At 40.5% G+C, this 18,861-nt stretch overlaps 1 protein-coding gene across 4 annotated transcripts in view; it reads left to right on the top strand.

Annotated features, from left to right (window-relative positions):
* The window catches only part of PHF8 (PHD finger protein 8), a 109,682-nt gene that overhangs the window by 19,232 nt on the left and 71,589 nt on the right, over positions 1 to 18,861 (top strand). The gene's annotated exons all lie outside the window — the stretch shown is intronic.

Genomic DNA, 18,861 nt, shown 5'->3' with positions numbered 1-18,861 from the left:
AATTCCACTTTAACATATCTATTGTGTTTTTGAATATATCTCTTTGTATACCTTTTTCAGTGCTTGCTCTAGGTACTAACATAATACTTAAACAACATACCATAATCAACTGGTATTGACAGCTTACCAGTTTGAGTGAAGAGTAGAAATCTTACTCCCCTTTAAACTCCTTTATGTTTCTTTGTTTATAGAAGCACATCAAATAGTTTTATAATTTTTGTTTCAACTGTCAAACATAATTTAGGAAAGTCATGAGGGAAAGGGAAAGATACTGTATTTACCCACAGTTTTACTCCTTTCCCCTCTTCTGTCTTACTTCCTGATCTTCCCAAAGATTCCTTCTTTTATCATTTCCTTTCTTTTTAGAGAGCTTCATTTAGCCAGTCTTTTAGGAAAGGTCTCCCGGCAAAAATCCTCGTAGTTTTCCTTCATATGAGAATATCTTGATTTCTTTTGGATTCTTGAAGTTCTTTTCATTTGATATTAGATTCTGGGTTTTTAGTTCTTTTCCTTCAACACTTGAAAACTATTGTGCTACTTCCTTTTGGCCTCCATAGTTTCTGATGAGAGATCCTTATTCATTTGAATTGCTGTCCTCCTTTAGATAATGTCATTTCTTTATCCCTGCTTTAAAGATTTTTCCTTTGGGGGTACCAGTTAAGCATCCGACTCTTGATTATAGCTCAGGTTATGGTCTCAGGGTGGTGGGATTGAGCCCCATATTGGGCTCCATGCTGGGCATGGAGCCTGCTTAAGATTCTGTCTCTCCCCCTCTCCCTCTGCTCCCCTGCCACTCCCTTCCTCCTCCTATGCCTGCACGTGCACTCACATGCTCTTTCTCTGAAGAAAAAAAATGATTTTTTTCCCTCTGTCTTTTATGTTCAGGAATTTAATTATAGTATTTTTCAGTGTAGAAATATTTTAGATTGTCTTTGGTTTTAGTTTTATAGGTTGCTGAAGCTCTGAATTTTTTAACCTATTTTTCTTTCAATTTTGTTGACATATGATTGACATATAGTACTGTAAACGTTTAGGGTATGGAGTATAAGTACTTGACTTATATATTGTGAAATGATTGCCACAATAGGTTTAGTTACTATCTATTACTTCATATAGGTAACAATAAAAGAAAAAAAACCTTTTTTTTCCACTTGTGATGAGAACTTACAAGATTCACTATCTTAGCAACTTTCAGATAAGCCATACAGCAGTGTTAACCATATTCTTCATATTACACATTACATCCACAGGTACTTATTTATCTTATAAATGGAAGTTTGTACCTTTTGACAATCTTTCTCCAATCACCCATCACCAACACCCCCACCTTCAGTAACCATAGGTCTTATCTATTTTTCTGTGAGTTTGTATTTTCGTGTTTTTTGTTTAGATTCTACATATAAGTCACATCTTTTTTGGCTTTTATTTATTTATTTTGTATATATTTATTATTGGAGTTCAATTTGCCAACATATAGAATAACACCAAGTGCTCATCATCAAGTGCCCCCTTTAGTGCCCGACACCCAGTCATCCCAACCCCCGCCACGTCCCTTTCCACCACCCTTTGTTCGTTTCCCAGAGTTAGATGTCTCTGATGTTCTGTCACCCTCTCTGATATTTCTCACTCATTTTCTCTCCTTTCCCTTTTGTTCCCTTTCACTATTTTTTATATTCCCCAAATGAATGAGACCATATAATGTTTGTTCGTCTCCATTTGTCTTACTTCACTCAGCATAATATCCTCCAGTTCCATCCACGTTGAAGCAAATGGTGGGTATTTGTCGTTTCTAATGGCTGAGTAATATTCCATTATATACATAGACCACATCATCTTTATCCATTCGTCTTTCAATGGACACTGAGGCTCCTTCCACAGTTTGGCTATTGTGGACATTGCTGCTAGAAACATCGGGGTGCAGGTGTTTCACTGCCTCTGTATCTTTGGGGTAAATCCCCAACAGTGCAATTGCTGGGTCATAGGGCAGTTCTATTTTTAACTCTGAGGAACCTCTCCACTCAGTTTTCCAGAGTGGCTGCACCAATTCACATTCCCACCAACAGTGCAAGAGGGTTCCCCTTTCTCCACATCCTCTCCAACATTTGTTGTTTCCCGTCTTGTTAATTTTCCCCATTCTCACTGGCGTGAGGTGGTATCTCATTGTGGTTTTGATTTGTATTTCCCTGATGGCCAGTGATGCGGAGCATTTTCTCATGTGCTTGTTGGCCATATCGATCTCTTCCTCTGTGAGATTTCTGTTCATGTATTTTGCCCATTTCATGATTGGATTGTTTGTTTCTTTGCTGTTGCGTTTAATAAGTTCTGTATACATCTTGGATACTAGCCGTTTATCTGATACGTCATTTGCAAATACCTTCTCCCATTCTGTAGGTTGTCTTTTTGTTTTGTTGACTGTTTCTTTGGCAGTGCAGAAGCTTTTTATCTTGATGAAATCTCAATAATTCATTTTTGCTTTTGATTCCCTTGCCTTCATAGATGTATCTTGCAAGAAGTTACTGCGGCCAAGTTCAAAAAGGGTGTTGCCATTGTTCTCCTCTAGGATTTTGATGGAATCTTGTCTCACATTTAGATCTTTCATCCATTTTGAGTTTATCTTTGTGTATAGTGTAAGAGAATGGTCTAGTTTCATTCTTCTGCATGTGGATGTCCAATTTTTGCAGCACCATTTATTGAAGAGACTGCCCTTTTTCCAGGGGATAGTCTTTCCTGCTTTGTCGAATACTAGGTGACCATAGAGTTGAGGGTCCGCTTCTGGATTCTTTATTCTGTTCCATTGATCTATGTGTCTGTTTTTGTGCCAGTACCACACTGTCTTGATGACCACAGCTTTGTAGTACAACCTGGAATCTGGCATTGTGATGCCCCTGGCTCTGGTTTTGTTTGTTTTTGAATATTCCCGTGCCTATTTGGGGACTTTTCTGATTCCACACAAATCTTTTTTTTTTTCAAGATTTCATTTATTTATTCACGAGAAACGCAGACAGAGGAGAGAGAGAGAGAGAGGCAGAGACACAGGCAGAGGGAGAAGAGAAGCAGGCGCCATGCAGGGAGCCCAACGTGGGACTCCATCCCGGGTCTCCGGGGTCTCGCCCTGGGCTGAAGGCTAAACCGCTAAGCCACCTGGGCTGCCCATCCACACAAATCCTAAGATGATTTGTTCCAACTCTCTGAAGAAAGTCCATGGTATTTTGATAGGGATTGCATGGTATGTGTAAATTGCCCTGGGTAGCATGGATATTTTCACAATATTAATTCTTCCAATCCATGAGCATGGAATATTTTTCCATCTCTTTGTGTTTCTCCATTTCTTTCAGAAGTGTTCTGTAGTTTTTAGGGTATATATTCTTTACCTCTTTGGTTAGGTTTATTCCTAGGTATCTTATGCTTTTGGGTGCAATTGTAAATGGGATTCTTAATTTCTCTTTCTTCAGCCTCATTGTTATTGTAGAGAGATGCCACTGATTTCTGGGCATTGATTTTGTAATCTGCCACACTGCTGAATTGCTGTATGAGTTCTAGCAAACTTGGGGTGGAGTCTTTGGCGTTTTCTATGTACAGTATCCTGTCATCTGCGAAGAGGGAGAGTTTGACTTCATTGCCAATTTGAATGCCTTTTGTTTCTTTTTGTGGCTGATTGCTGCGGCTAGGAATTCTAGTCCTATGTTGAATAGCAGTGGTGAGAGTAGACATCCCTGTCGTGTTCCTGATCTTAGGAGAATGGCTCCCAGTGTTTCCCCATTGAGAATGATATTGGCTGTGGGCTTTCCATTGATGGCTTTTAAGATGTCGAGGAATGTTCCCTCTATCCCTACACTCTGAAGAGTTTTGATCAGGAATGGATGCTGTCTTTTGTCAAATGCTTTCTCTGCATCTATTGAGAGGATCCTATAGTTCTTGTTTTTTCTCTTGTGGATATGATCTATCACGTTGATTGCTTTGCGAGTGTTGAGCAAGCCTTGCATCCCGGGGATAAATCCCACTTGGTCATGGTGAATAATCTTCTTAATGTACTGTTGGATCCTATTGGCTAGTATCTTGTTGAGAATTTTTGCATCCATGTTCATCAGGGATATTGGCCTACAATTCTCCTTTTTGGTGGGGTCTTTGTCTGGTTTTGGAATGAAGGTGATGCTGGCCTCATAGAACGAGTTTGGAAGTATTCCACCCCTTTCTATCTTTCGGAAAAGCTTTAGTGGAATAGGTATTGTTTTTTTTCTTTAAACGTTTGATAGAATTCACCGGGGAAGGCATCTGGCCCTGGACTTTTGTGTCGTGGGAGGTTTTGATGACTGCTTCAATTTCCTCCCTGGTTATTGGCCTGTTCAGGTTTTCTATTTCTTCCTGGTCCAGTTTTGGTAGTTTGAGGTTTTCCAGAAATGCATTCATTTCTTCCAGATTGCCTAATTTATTGGCGTATAGCTGCTCATAATATGTTTTTACAGTCGTTTGTATTTCCTTGGTGTTGGTTGTGATCTCTCCTTTTTCATTCGTTATTTTATTAATTTGAGTCTTTTCTCTTTTGTTTTTAATAAGGCTGGCTAATGGTTTATCTGTCTTACCAATTCTTTCGAAGAACCAACTCCTGGTTTTGTTGGTCTGTTCCACAGTTCTTCTGGTCTCTATTTCATTGTGTTCTGCTTGATTCTTCATTAACTCTCTTCTGCTGGGTGTAGGTTTTGCTTAACTTTCTCCAGTTCCTTTAGGTGCAAGGTTAGCTTTCTATTTGAGTTTTTTCCAATTTTTTGAGGGATGCTTGTTTTGCGATGTATTTCCCCCTCAGGACTGCTTTTGCTGTATCCCAAAGATTTTTGAATGGTTGTATCTTCATTCTCATTAGTTTCATGAATCTTTTAAATTCTTCTCTAATTTCCTGGTTGGCCCTTTCATCTTTTTTAGCAAGATGCTCTTTAACCTCCACATGTTTGAATTTTTTCCAAATTTCTTCTTGTGATGGAGATCAAGTTTCAAAGCGTTATGGGCTGAAAATATGCAGGGTACATTCCCAATCGTTTGGTATGGGTTGAGACCTGATTTGTGACCCAGTATGTGGTCTATTCTGGAGAAAGTTCCATGTGCACTTAAGAAGAATGTGTACTCAGTTGCGTTTGGATGTAAATTTCCGTAAATATCCATGAAATCCATCTGGTCCAGCATAGCATTAAAAGCTCTTGTTTCTTTGGAGTTGTTTTTAGAAGTTCTGTCATTTGCAAAAAGTGCCGTGTTGAAGTCTCCCAGTATTAGTGTATTATTAGCAAAGTATGTCTTTACTATGCTTATTAATTAATTGATATACTTCGCAGCTCCCACATTCGGGGCATATATATTGATTATTGTTAAGTCCTCTTGTTGGATAGATCCTTTAAGTATGATATAGTGTCCCTCTTCATCTCTTACTACCGTCTTTGGTATAAACTTTAATGTATGTGAGATGAGAATTGCTACCCCTGCTTTCTTTTGGGGACCATTGGAATGGTTTATGGTTCTCCAACCTTTCATTATCAGGCAGTAAGTGTCCTTAGGTCTAAAATGAGTTTCTTGTAGACAGCAAATAGATGGGTCTTGCTTTTTCATCCAGTCTGAAACCCTGCGCCTTTTGATTGGATCATTAAGCCCATTGACGTTCAGAGTTGCTATTGAAAGATATGAATTTAGTGTCATCATGATACCTATTCAGTCCCTGTTTTTGTGGATTGTTTCTTTGGGCTTCCACTTTGTTTTACAGAGTCCCCCTTAATATTTCTTGCAGAGCTGGTTTGGTGGTCACATATTCTTTCAGTTTCTGCCTGTCTTGGAAGCTCTTTATCTCTCCTTCTATTCTGAATGAGAGCCTTGCTGGATAGAATATTCTTGGCTTCATGTTATTCTCCTTTAGGACCCTGAATATATCCTGCCAGCCCTTTCTGGCCTGCCAGGTCTCTGTGGAGAGGTCTGCTCTTAATCTAATATTTCTTCCCATATAAGTTCGGGATCTCTTATCTCTTGCTGCTTTAAGGATTTTCTCTTTATGTTTGCAATTTGCATGTTTCACTCTTAAATGTCGAGATGTTTTATGGTTTTTATTGATTTTAGGGGGGGGATCTCTCTATCTCCTGGATCTGAATTCCTGTTTTTCTCCCCAGATTAGGGGAGTTCTCAGCTATGATTTGTTCAAATATGCTTTCTGGTCCTCTGTCCCTTTTGGCGCCCTCTGGAACCCCAGTTAAACGTAGTTTTCTCCTTCTGAGGTTGTCATTTATTTTCCTTAACCTTTCCTCACGGTCTTTTAATTGTTTTTCTCTTTTTTTCCTCAGCTTCCTTCTTTGCCATCAACTTGTCTTCTATGTCACTTACTCATTCTTCTACCTCGTTAACCCTCATCATTAGGACCTCCAGTTTGGATTGTATGTCATTTAATTGATTTTTAATTTTGGCGTGATTAGATCTAAATTCTCCATTCATGAATTCACTTGAATCCTTTATGCTTTATCCAGGGCCACCAGTAGCTTTATAATATTGCTTCTGAATTGGCTTTCTGACATTGAATTGTAATCCAAATTCTGTAACTCTGTGGCAGAGAATACTTTTTCTGATTCTTTCTTTTGTGGTGAGGTCTTCTTTCTAGTCATTTTGCTCAGTGCAGAGTGGCTAAAAATGAGTTGTTCTGGATAAAGAAAGAAAAAAAAGAGGAAAACAAAAAAAAAGACAAGGAGGGTTATCTTCTGGTTGTATATACTGTAAATCCCTCGACTTGCCCTGGAGCTTTCCAGGGCTGCTTGGTCAAGAACTTGATCTTCCCCTGTCCTTGTAGCTCATCTCTGGGGTGGGATCTGTTGTGCTGATTCTCAGGTGTATGCACCTGGGGGAGCTGCCCCACCCCTGACAGGTGCTCGGCTTAATGGGTGCTGTTTATCCTGTGAGGCCCCTGTTCCATGGCTGCCCTACCCTCTCAGGTACAGGGCGACACCAGGAGGGACAACCCCACTGGCGGCAGCCGGGTCCCCAGCCCTGGAGTAAGCTCTAGCAGTAACTATCACAGTCTCCCAGTACGCACTGGTCTGGATGCTCCCGGGGGGGGGTTGGGAGGAAGGTGCTGATCTGCACAGCTGGAGGGTGCCGGGTGGCAAGAGTTTTCTCGCTGTCCTGTGCCCTCCCCGCCTCCCTCTGTGGGGGGAGGGAGCGCAGGATCCCGGGCTGTGTCCTCCGGCGCCCTGGGATCCGGGGCCTGCGCTGTTGGAATCGTGTTCCAGGCCCCCGCAGCCCCCTCTCCCCAGAGCTGTTGCCTGAGCTTCTCCCAAGGTCCCGCCGGGCATGCGCTCCAGCCCTTTACTGAGATCGGCCCATAGTCTGTGGAGCTCTCTCCCCCGGGGAGCACTTCCTCTGTTAGTGACTCTGGAATCTGGAGGCTCCACTGCCCCTCTTGTGGTTCTGCCAGGTTTCCCTGCTAAGCGCCTTTCCATCCGGAAAGAATCCGGTGGGATTTTTTAAGTTCCTGCTTCTCTGGGGCTGGGCTTTCCTGTCCCGGAGCCTTTGCAGTGGCTTTCGCCTGGCTCCTCGCGGGAGGGGGTGGGGGACTCACCCACTTGATTGGGGGGGGCCCTCACCCACTTGATTCTTTTTTATTTTTTCTGTCTTCCTACCTTGTTAGAAGCACAAAATCTTCTCTCTGTAGCGTTCTAGCTGGTCTCTCTAAATCTCAGGCCGAATTCGTAGGTTTTCAGGATGATTTGAAAGTTATCTAGGTAAGGGTGGGGACCGGTGACTTGGGTATCCTACTCTTACTCCATCTTGCCCCGCCCCCTCCTATAAGTCACATCTTAACGTTTTTTTTTTTTTCTGGTTTTTTTTTTTTTTTAAGATTTTACTTATTTATAAGAGAGAGAGAGAGAGAGAGGCAGAGACATAGGCAGAGGCAGAAGTAGGCTCCCTGTATGGAGCCCAATGTGGGAATCATCTTGATCTTGGATTCTGGGATCACGCCCTGAGCTGAAGGCAGAAGCTTAACTGCTGAGCCACCCAGGGGTCCCTAGTTTTTCTTTTTTTAAATTTTTTTAAAAAAAATTTATGATAGTCACACAGAGAGAGAGAGAGACAGAGATATAGGCACAGGGAGAAGCAGGCTCCATGCACCGGGAGCCCGACGTGGGATTCGATCCCGGGTCTCCAGGATCGCCAAAGGCAGGCGCTAAACCGCTTGCACCACCCAGGGATCCCCCTAATTTTTCTTAATGACTTATTTAGCATAATGCCCTCAAGGTCCATGCAGGTTGTTGTTAATGGTAGGATTTCTTTTCTGATGGCTTAATGAAATATTAATTCCACGTGTGTGGGTGTATCATATTTTCTTTGTCCATTCATCTTTTGGTGGATATTTGGGTTGTTTACATGAGTTGGTTATTGTGAATCAGGCTGCAGTGAACATGGAGTTGCAGATATTTCTTCAACATAGTGATTTTGTTTTCTTTGAATGTTTACCTAGAAGTGGAATTACTATATCATGTGATAGTTTTATTTTTAATTTTTTGAGGAGCCTCCATACTTTTTTTCATATTGTCTGTACCAATTTAAAATTCAACAGTGTGTAAGTGTTCCTTGTTTGGACATTTTCAATGTAGTCCTCCAGTCCATGAACACAGGTTATCTTTCCATTTATTTGTGTCTTTAATTTCATTGATGTCTTATAGTTCTCAGTGTAGAGATTTTTCACTTTCCTGATTATTTTTATTCCTAAGTATTTATAGTTTTGATACTATTGTAAATGGGCTGATTTTCTTTATTTTTTTATTATTATTTTTTAATATTTTATTTATTTATTCATGAGAGGCCCACAGAGGCAGAGACACAGTCCGAGGGAGAAGCAGGCTCCACATAAGGAGCCCGATGCTGAGCTCAATCCCATGACTTGGGGATCACACTCTGAGCCAAAGGCAGATGCTCAACTGCTGAGCCACCCAGGCTTACTGGGCTGATTTTCTTTATTTCTTTTTTAGATGATTTGTTGTTAGTATATAGAAATGTTACTGATTTTTGTATATTGATTTTTGTATCGTATAATTTTACTGAACTTATTAGATCTAAGTTTCTTGGTGGCATATTTATAATTTTCTATATATAAAATCATGTCATTTGCAAACAGAGACAGTTTTACTTCTTCCTTTCTAATTTTGATGCCTTTTATTTCTTTTTCTTGCCTGATTGCTCTGGTGGGTTTTCTAGTATTGTATTGAATAAGAGTGGTGAGAATGGGCACCCTTGTCTTGTTCCTGATCTTATAAGAAAAGCTTTCAACCATTCACCATTGAGTATGAAGTCAGCTGTGGGCTTGTTATATATGGCTTTTATTATGTGTTTATTATACTGTTTTTTGAGAGTTTTTATCATGAACAGATGTTAAATTTTGTCAGATACTTTTTCTGTGCTTTTTGAGACAATTACATGATTTCTTTTTCATTCTGTTAATGTGATATATCACCTTTGTTGATTTGCTTGTATTGAAGCATTCTTGCATCCCACAGATAAATCCCACTTGATCATGGTAAATGCTTCCTTTAATGTACTGCTGAATTTAGTTTGCTACTATTTTGTTGAAAATTTTTGCATCAATATTTGTCAGGGATATTAGTGTGTAGTTTTCTTGTAGCATCTTTTAGTGTCTTTATTTGGCTTTGGTATCAGGATAATGCTGACCTCCTAAAATGAATATGAGAGTCTTCCCTCCTCTTTGATTTGTTTTGAAGAGTGTGAGAAGAATTGAAATTAATTTATTTAAATATTTGGGTAAAATTCTCTAGTGAAGCCATCTGGTCCTAGGCTTTTCTTACTGGAAGGGTTTTTTTTTTTTTTTTTTTTTTTTTGCTGATTCAGTCTCCTTACTAGTAATTGATTCAGATTTTCTATTTTTTCCCCAATTCAGTCTTGGTAGATTGTATGTTTCTAAGAACTTAATTCATTTCTTGTAGTTTGTCCAATTCGTTGGTGTAGAGTTGTTCATAGTTCAATTTGTTTCCTTTCTGTTGTTCAAATTGGGTAATATCTATTTTATCTTCTGGTTTACTGTCTCTGTTTTTCCTCTCTTCATTCTGTTGAGCCCATCCAGTGAATTGTCATTAATGTTATTGTAGCATTCAGTTTTACTAGTGCCATTGGTTCATTTCTGTATCTTCTACTTTGCAGAAATTCTCTATTTTTTTGCTGACATTTTCTTTTTTTTTTTAATTTTTTAATTTATTTATGATAGTCACACAGAGAGAGAGAGAGGCAGAGACATAGGCAGAGGGAGAAGCAGGCTCCATGCACCGGGAGCCCGATGTGGGATTCGATCCCGGATCTCCAGGATCGTGCCCTGGGCCAAAGGCAGGCGCCAAACTGCTGCGCCACCCAGGGATCCCTTGCTGACATTTTCTATCTGTTCTTTAGTTTCAGGCATATTTGTAATTGTTCACTGAAGCATTTTTTGATTACTCCTTTAAAATCCTGGTCAGATAATTCCAACATCTGTGTTATCTCAGTATTAAGACTATTGATTTCCTTGCTCATTCCAGTTGTGATTTTCCTTGTTCTGGATATAATGAGTGCTTGTTTTCATGATATCCTGGATATTTGCGATATTATGTTAGGAGATTCAGGGTATTTTATCTTCTGTTTTTGCAGGCGTCTTTAGACGCTACACTTTAGAGGCAAGGGAAGGAGGTATCACTTAGTTGCTGACAGGTGGGAGTGGAAGTCCAAGTCTTTTGGTCTCTGTTGACACCCACTACTTTAGGTCCCCCTGCCCCTAGTCAGTTTGCCTTCTCCTCTTCATCTAAGTTCATACATCCAGTAAGTGGCAAAGGTGAATCAAATCCAGGCAGTTTGGCTCCCAACTCTGTTTTTAACCTCTGTGCTATAGTGCCTCTGAATACTGTACAGGATGCCGTGAGTGATTGTGGGGATTGTGTCATATTTTGACAACATAGGTATAATTCGTAGCTCAGTTTTCTCCCCAGTTCCTTTTATGCAGGCTTCAAATTCACTGGTTTTCCCCTCATCCCCTTAGCCTGCTCTCTTACTTCTTACCACTTATGTATGAAACTTTTGGTATCACTTGTCCATCTTCCTCTCTAGAATGTCCACTCCATGAGGGCAGTGGCTGTTCTCAATCAATATTTATTGAATTTTTAAAAAAGATTTTATTTATTTATGAGAGAGAGAGAGAGAGAGGCAGAGACATAGGCAGAGGGAGGAGCAGGTTCCTTGCAGGGAGCGTGATATGGGACTCCATCCCCGGACCCGGGTTCACACCCTGAGCCAAAGGCAGCCACTCAACTGCTGAGCCACCCAGGTGTTCCAATATTTATTGAATTTATGCATTTACCCCTTTAAAAAATATTGGTCGAATGTCTACTGTAGACAAGACTCTCTGGTACACATGCTGGGGATAACTCATCTTAATTTTGAGACCTGGTGCTGTGATAATTGGCCTCTTCACTAAGGAAGCAAGTTAGCACATAGGCACCCTTGGTCCCAGGTGATAATTATTGAGACAGTGCAGCCAGAAGTCTGATTTTCATCCATCTGTCCTCCTGATGTGAGGAATTATCTAGCCCAATGAATGTTTGTTGAATTGAAGAATAAATAAAACAGATCTGGGAGATGGATAAGGGGAAGACTTCTGGTGAGCAAGACCAATGCTTTCTGTCAAAAGTAGTCGGGACAGATAGCAAGTAAATGAGCAGTTGCAAGTCTACATCGTGAGTGTTGAAATAGGGATAGTGTTCATGTGGTGCCATGGTGGCAGGGAAGAGGAAGAGCAGGAATGTTCTAGGCACAGGGAACTATGTGTGATGAGACCCAGAAACCAGAAAAGCATGGCACTGAGAGTCCAGCTGGGTTTTTAGAGCAAGGCTGACTTCATGGGCATGTGACCAGTCACACAGAGCCTCATATTTGGAGGGAGACCCCATGCTTGAGGTTTAATGCTCTGTGGTTGTTGTCTTGAAATTCTTAACAACTTTACCTTTGAATTTATGTTTTCTTTATGAAATTCAGTGGGACAATGGAGTGTGTCCTAGGGACTTAGAGCTTTAGCTCATATGTGGTCCTCCCCTCCTTCTGCCTCCCCACTCCCTAAACAGGTTCTTGGTTGGCTGCTTAGGGTACTAGGCCTGGGTGCAGGTGCAAGAGAGTTAGGGTTAGGTGCATCCATCCTATGCACTGAGTCACAGGGAGTGGCCTGTGCTTGCCCCTTGAGTTTCCTCATGCCAAGGGAGCATGACAATAAATAACAAATAAAAAGCCCCATGACAAGTTGAGAGAGACTGCAGAAGAAAGGAAAAAGGTTTTTTTTTTTTTTTTTTTTGCTGTTTTATGAATAGGGGGCGCCTGATTTTCAGTTGCACCGGGTCTCACAAATTGTGTAGCTGATGCCAGAGGCCAGAGGTAAGGCCAGAGAGGCAAGGCCTTTTAGACTATGGTAAGCTTATACTTTACCTTAAGAAAACCAGGAAGCCTGTGAGAGGTTCTCAACAAGGATTGACAGGATCAAATTTGTGTTTTTAAAATGATCACTTTGGCTCTGTTTTGGAGAACCAGTTGGGTGAGGACAGAGTAGAGGCTAGGGACCCACTTAGGAGGGCAGGAGAGTAATCCTGCCAGTTAGATATAATAGGGGCCTGGATCAGGGCAGGGGGGGTAAGGATGACAGCAGGGCACAGTTGATATCTAATCAGGAGATAGAATGATAGGACATAATGGTAACTTGAATGGCAATAGCAACACATACAGAGCACTTACAGTGTACCAGGCACTATTGTAAACACCTTATATGGATTAACTCATTTATTTTTGATAACCTTATGATGTACATACAGTTTTTATCCCCACTTTAGGGATGAGAAAACTGAGGCACAGAGAGGTAATAGCCCAAGATCCCACAGCCAATAATGGCAGGTACAGACAGGATATAAACCCAGGCAGTCTGAGGTTATAGTGCCAATTGCCAAGAGAGGGAGCAGGTTTAGGGTGCAGGCAGAGGGAGAAATTGAATTTACCTTTGTGAAATTTGAAATATGTAAGGAGGCTATCTAGTAGAAGTTCTGGGAGGCATTTCGAGGGAGGGGTCTGAAACTCAGAGGCATCTGGCATGCTGTTACAGGTGTGTAGAGGGCACATGAAACTCTGGCAGTAAGATCAACAGGGGAAAATAAGGAAAGAAGAATGCCTAGACACGAAGGCCTAGGAAACATCAACCTTTAAAGGAGTGGGCAGGAGAAAAAGAGTGCAGTGGGAAACAGAAGGAGCAGCCAGAGACATAATTAAGATCACATCAGACCCCTGCTCGTTATAGTCCCATGGATTTGCACGGATTCACATTTGTAGCCTCTCCCATTGTCAATATTCCTCACCAGAGTAGGAATATTTACCATTGACAAATCTACGTTGACACATGATTATCACCCAAAATCCATAGTTTACATCAGTATCTACTCTTGGTGGTGTACAATTCTATGGGTTTGGACAAATGTATAATGACATGAATCTACCATTATAGCTTTTTCATATCATACAGATAGTTACACTGCCCTAAAAAAATTCTCTGTGCTTTCCCTGTTTGTTTCTCTCCCCCTCCTAACCTCTGGCAATGGCTGATGTTTTTACCATCCCGATGGTTTTACCTTTTCCAGAATATCATATAGTTAGAATCACAGAATGTGTAGTAGCCTTTTCAGATTGGCTTCTGTCACTTAGTAATATGCATTTAAGTTTCCTCCATGCCTTTTCATGGCTTGATAGCTCATTTCTTTTTAGCGCTGAATAAACATTTCATTGTTTGGTTGTACCACAGTTTATCCATTCACCTACATCTTAGCTGCTTCCAAATTTTGGCAGTTATGAATAAAGCTGTTATAAACATCCATGTGTAGGTTTTTGTATGGATATAGTTTTCAATTCCTTTGAGTAAATGCCAAGGAATGTGATTGATGGATTGTATGTTAAGAGTATGTTCAGTGTTGTAAGAAATTGCCAAACTGTCTTCCAAAATGGCTGTACCATTTTTGCATTCCCACCAGCAATGAATGAGAGTTCCTTTTCCTCTGCCTCCTTATCAGCATTTGGTCGTGTCAGTGTTCTGAGTTTTGGGTATTGTGATAGATGTATAGTGATATCTTGTTGTTTTAATTAACGTTTCCCTAATGAAATATGATGTAGAGCACCTTTTCATATGCTTATTTTCCATCTGCATATCTTCTTTGGTGAGGTTTCTTTTTTTTTTTTTTTGGTGAGGTTTCTATAGAGATCTTTTTGCCCATTTTTTTTTCCAATCAGGTTTGTTTATTGTTAATTTTTAAGAGTTCTTTGTATATTTTGGATAACATCCTTTATCAGATATGTCTTATGCAACTATTTACTTCCAGTCTTTGGCTTGTCCTTTCATTTTCTTGACAGTGTCTTTTAAAGATCAGGGTTTTAGGGATCCCTGGGTGGCGCAGCGGTTTGGCACCTGCCTTTGGCCCAGGGCGCGATCCTGGAGACCCGGGATCGAATCCCACATCGGGCTCCCGGTGCATGGAGCCTGCTTCTCCCTCTGCCTGTGTCTCTGTGACTATCATAAATAATAAAAAATAAAAAAAATAAAGATCAGGGTTTTAATTTTTACTAAGTCTATTTTATCAATTCCTCCTTTTCATGGATTATGCCTTCAGTGTTACATCTAAAACATCATTATTGCTGTACCCAAGCTCATCTAGGTTTTTATCCTGTTATCTTCTAGGAGTGCTATAGTTTTGCATTTTACATTTAGGTCTGTGATCCATTTTCAGTTCATTTTTGTGATGTGTACAAGGTCTGTCTAGATTCATTCATTTGCATGTAGATGTCCAGTTGTTCTAGTACCATTTGTTGAAAAAACTATCTTCTACCTTTTCTCTTTTGTCAAGGATTAGTTGACTGTATTTATGTGGATCTATTTCTGGGATCTCTGTCCTGTCCTGTTGATCTGTTTGTCTATCTTTCATCACTACCACACTGTCTTGATTACTGTAGCTTTTAGTAAGTCTTGAAGTTAGGTAGCATCAGTCTTTCAACTTTGTTGTTTTCATTCAATATTGTGTTGGCTATTCTGTGACTCAGATATTTTGGACAGTGTGAATTTATTGTGGCACCAATCCAATGGGTGATTTTTCTCTATCCATGTCCAATAGTCTAGTGTTACATAGTTGGATTGTGTCAAGGTTGGAATTTGCACATGGTGAGTGATGGAAAGGCAGTGGAGCAAGGGACTTGAGGATATTTATAGGAAAATAGCTATAGTGAGGAATGCTGGAATCTAAGCTAGATTGGGGAAGAAGGGTGAAGTTAAGAATAGATGAAAAGCAGGATCAAGGGGTTTTAAAGGCAAAGAACAGGTGAAATGAATGAGAGCTAGATGATTACTTATGGTCACATTGTGTGATGTATGAATTTCATATACCAGATGTGGAGCAGTTGCAAGTGTTGATAAGGTCTGGGTGATGACCATGAGAATTGATAGCTGAAGGGGGAGTAGGGACAGCAGCATCTGAAGATGAGAATGTCAAAGAGCGGGATCCCTGGGTGGCGCAGCAGTTTGGCGCCTGCCTTTGGCCCAGGGCGCGATCCTGGAGACCCGGGATCGAATCCCACGTCGGGCTCCTGGTGCATGGAGCCTGCTTCTCCCTCTGCCTGTGTCTCTGCCTCTCTCTCTCTCTCTCTCTGTGACTATCATAAATAAAAAAAAAAATGAAAAAAATAATAAAAAAAAAGAGAATGTCAAATAGCTAAGGGGCCAGAATGTTGGGCCTCTGCATCAGTACTGATGTCATGTGGGATATTGGCAGGACTTAGGATGGAGAGGAAACTGTGAGCAGGTTCTTTAATGAGTGAAAAGGAGTATGTTGGGGAATTGAGTAGCTGATGATAAAGAGGAGTGGGAAGAGGCATGGCTAGATGATATGAAGCCCAGAAGAGTAAGAGATCTTCCATAGGGGTAGAGGAGAGTTGTTCTCAAAGTCTCACTGGAGAATGAGGGGAATATCTACCCCCAGCACAGCCCTGAGTTATAAGGGTCTGGTAGAAAGCACAACTTCTGCCTGACAGGGCTGTACCACAGTGCTTCTTAGGCATTTTGTGGCTAAGGACCAGGTTTGTTTGTTTCTTTAAATTTCCAATTCATAATGGACCAATCATTTGGTAAAATAAAAATTGAATTGCTAGAAAAGTGGTTGAACAAAAAAAAAAGCTATACAAAATACAAATCCCAATTTTTTTTTTTAAACACATTTCAGTTTTTTTTTTTTTAATTTTTTTATTTATTTATGATAGGCACACAGTGAGAGAGAGAGAAGCAGAGACATAGGCAGAGGGAGAAGCAGGCTCCATGCACCGGGAGCCCGACGTGGGATTCGATCCCGGGTCTCCAGGATCGCGCCCCGGGCCAAAGGCAGGCGCCAAACCGCTGCGCCACCCAGGGATCCCACAAATCCCAATTTTTTATTGTTAGATTCAACAATAGCCATAAAATTACTCAGCCAAATTGCCATAAAAGTTATTGGATGCTTACTCTGACTTTTTGTACTTATGACAGATCTGTAGTAAACAGCTTACAGATCAGCATTAGTCTGTGGACCACACAATATGGCACTCCTATAGAGAAAATGGCTTTTTCCTAGGAGAAGCTTCCATCAGTTAAGCCAGGATGGTGAAGAAGAGGTTTGTTGTAGGGGATGTCAATTAGAGAAGTTTGTTTACCAAGGAATGGGGTTGCTGGAGGTACAAGAGAAATGCTGATGACCAGTGGAAGTTTGGGGGTAGAAAACACATATAGCTATATGGGATGAGAGTTTAGGAGAGAGAAACTGGAGGGGTTCCTTAATGAGCAGTGTCCAAGGCCAACAGGGTGTGAGACAGAAAGCATAGAGGCCAGGGAAGTGAGTTAATGAATGCTACAGGGCCTCTGGAATATATTTAAAGAAAGTTGAAGCAGGTGAAAGGTGAGGTGTGCTTCTCTGTGCTCACCGTGCTAAGCACTTTTATTATACATTCTCTGAGCCCTTAAAAAAAAAATTCTGCCAAATTGATGGTGATATCCTCAGTTTATTGATATGCAGCAGGTTTTATAGGCATAGGATTATCGATTGGGATGGTGGTAGGGTCCTGATCCCAGGAAGTCAGTTTATGAACATGATCTTGGACAAAACAGAGTTCTGCCCTATTTTTTAATGCTCCCTGCTGTGTATGGCTGTCCAAGTAATTTAGGAATTTGATCTTAGCCAGAGTTATTAGGAGGGCTGTTGATGACTTCTTTGGTTAGGACGGGTTTAGTTTTGTAAGATTACCACCTCACAGACATGCAAACTCAAATTTTCAAAATTAAATATTTTTTAGACATTACAGTATGAAATAAGTAACACATGTTCATTGTAGAGAATTAAAAAATACAAATAAGAGAAAAATGATTACTTGTTATACTTCACTCAGAACCACTATCAATTAAAATACTCTTTTCAATTCTTTTCATTCAGTCAAGTAAAATAGCTCAGTAAAGTTTAAGTTTTTGATTATATGTTGAAGTAAGAATATTTTGGATATATTGGTTAAAATAAATCTTACTAAAATTAATTTTATCTGTTTCTTTTTACCTTTTTAATGTGGCTATTAGAACATTTAAATGTACATATTTGGCTCACATTATATTTCTTTTTTTAAAAAGATTTTATTTATTCATTCATGAGAGACAGAGGCAGATTCATAAGCAGAGGGAGAAGCAGGCTCACCATAAGGAGCCTGATTTGGGACTCGATCCTGGGCCATGGAATCACGTTCTGAGTCAAAGGCAGATGTTCAACCAGAGTCACCCAGGCGTCCCTCACATTATATTTCTATGGGATGGCACTGTTCTAGAATCTCTTATAGCTTTAACCATTCTGAGTCTTTTTAAAAAAAGATTTATTTATTTATTTGAGAGAGAGAGAGTGAGTGTGTGAGCCAGTTAACAGACTGAGCCACCCAGACGCCCCTTGACCATTCTGAGTTTTTTTTAAAGATTTTTTTGTTTGTTTATTCATGAGAGAGAGAGAGAGAGGCAGAGACATAGGCAGAGGGAGAAGCAGGTTCCCCCCAGGGAGCCCGATGCAGGACTTGATCCCAGGACCCCGGGACTACAACCTGAGACAAAGGCAGATGTTCAACCCCTGAGCCATCAGGTACCCCTACCATTCTGAGTCTTTTTTTTAAAAAAGAAGATTTTATTTATTTATTCATGAGAGACACGGGCAGAGGGAGAAGCAAGCTCCAATGCAGGGAGCCTAATGTGGGACTTGATCCTGGGTCTCCAGGATCACACCCCGGGCCAAAGATGGCACTAAACTGCTGAGCCACAGGGTACCCACCATTCTGAATCTTAATGAAGCTTGCTGTGTACATTTTTAGCTCTGTTATAATTGTTTTATTTTTTATTATTTTTCAAAGATTTTATTTCTTTATTTCAGAGAGAGAGAGCATATGTGAGTGGGGGAGGAACAGAGGGATAGAGAATCCTGAAGTGGACTCCTCACTGAGTGTGGAGCCTGACATGGGGCTCAATCCATGACCCTGAGATCATGACCTGAGCTAAAACCAAGAGTTGGACTCTTAACCCACTGAGCCACCCAGGCGCCCCCATGATATAATTGTTTTAGAGCAGCATTGTTCAATATACTTTTTGTATTAATATGTTTGATAATCTGCCCGGTATGGTAACTTGTAGCCACATGTGGCTACTGAGAATTTGAAATATAGCTAGTATGATGTAGGGAGTGCATTTAAAATTTTATATAACTTGAAATAATCGAAATGTAAATAGCTATGTGTACTGGACAGCACAGTTCTAGA

This window comes from Vulpes vulpes, chromosome X (assembly GCF_048418805.1).
Source record: "Vulpes vulpes isolate BD-2025 chromosome X, VulVul3, whole genome shotgun sequence".
Taxonomy (NCBI): domain Eukaryota; kingdom Metazoa; phylum Chordata; class Mammalia; order Carnivora; family Canidae; genus Vulpes; species Vulpes vulpes.
The sequence above is the reverse complement of the archived record's forward strand: the minus strand, read 5'-3'. Positions and strand labels throughout refer to the sequence as shown.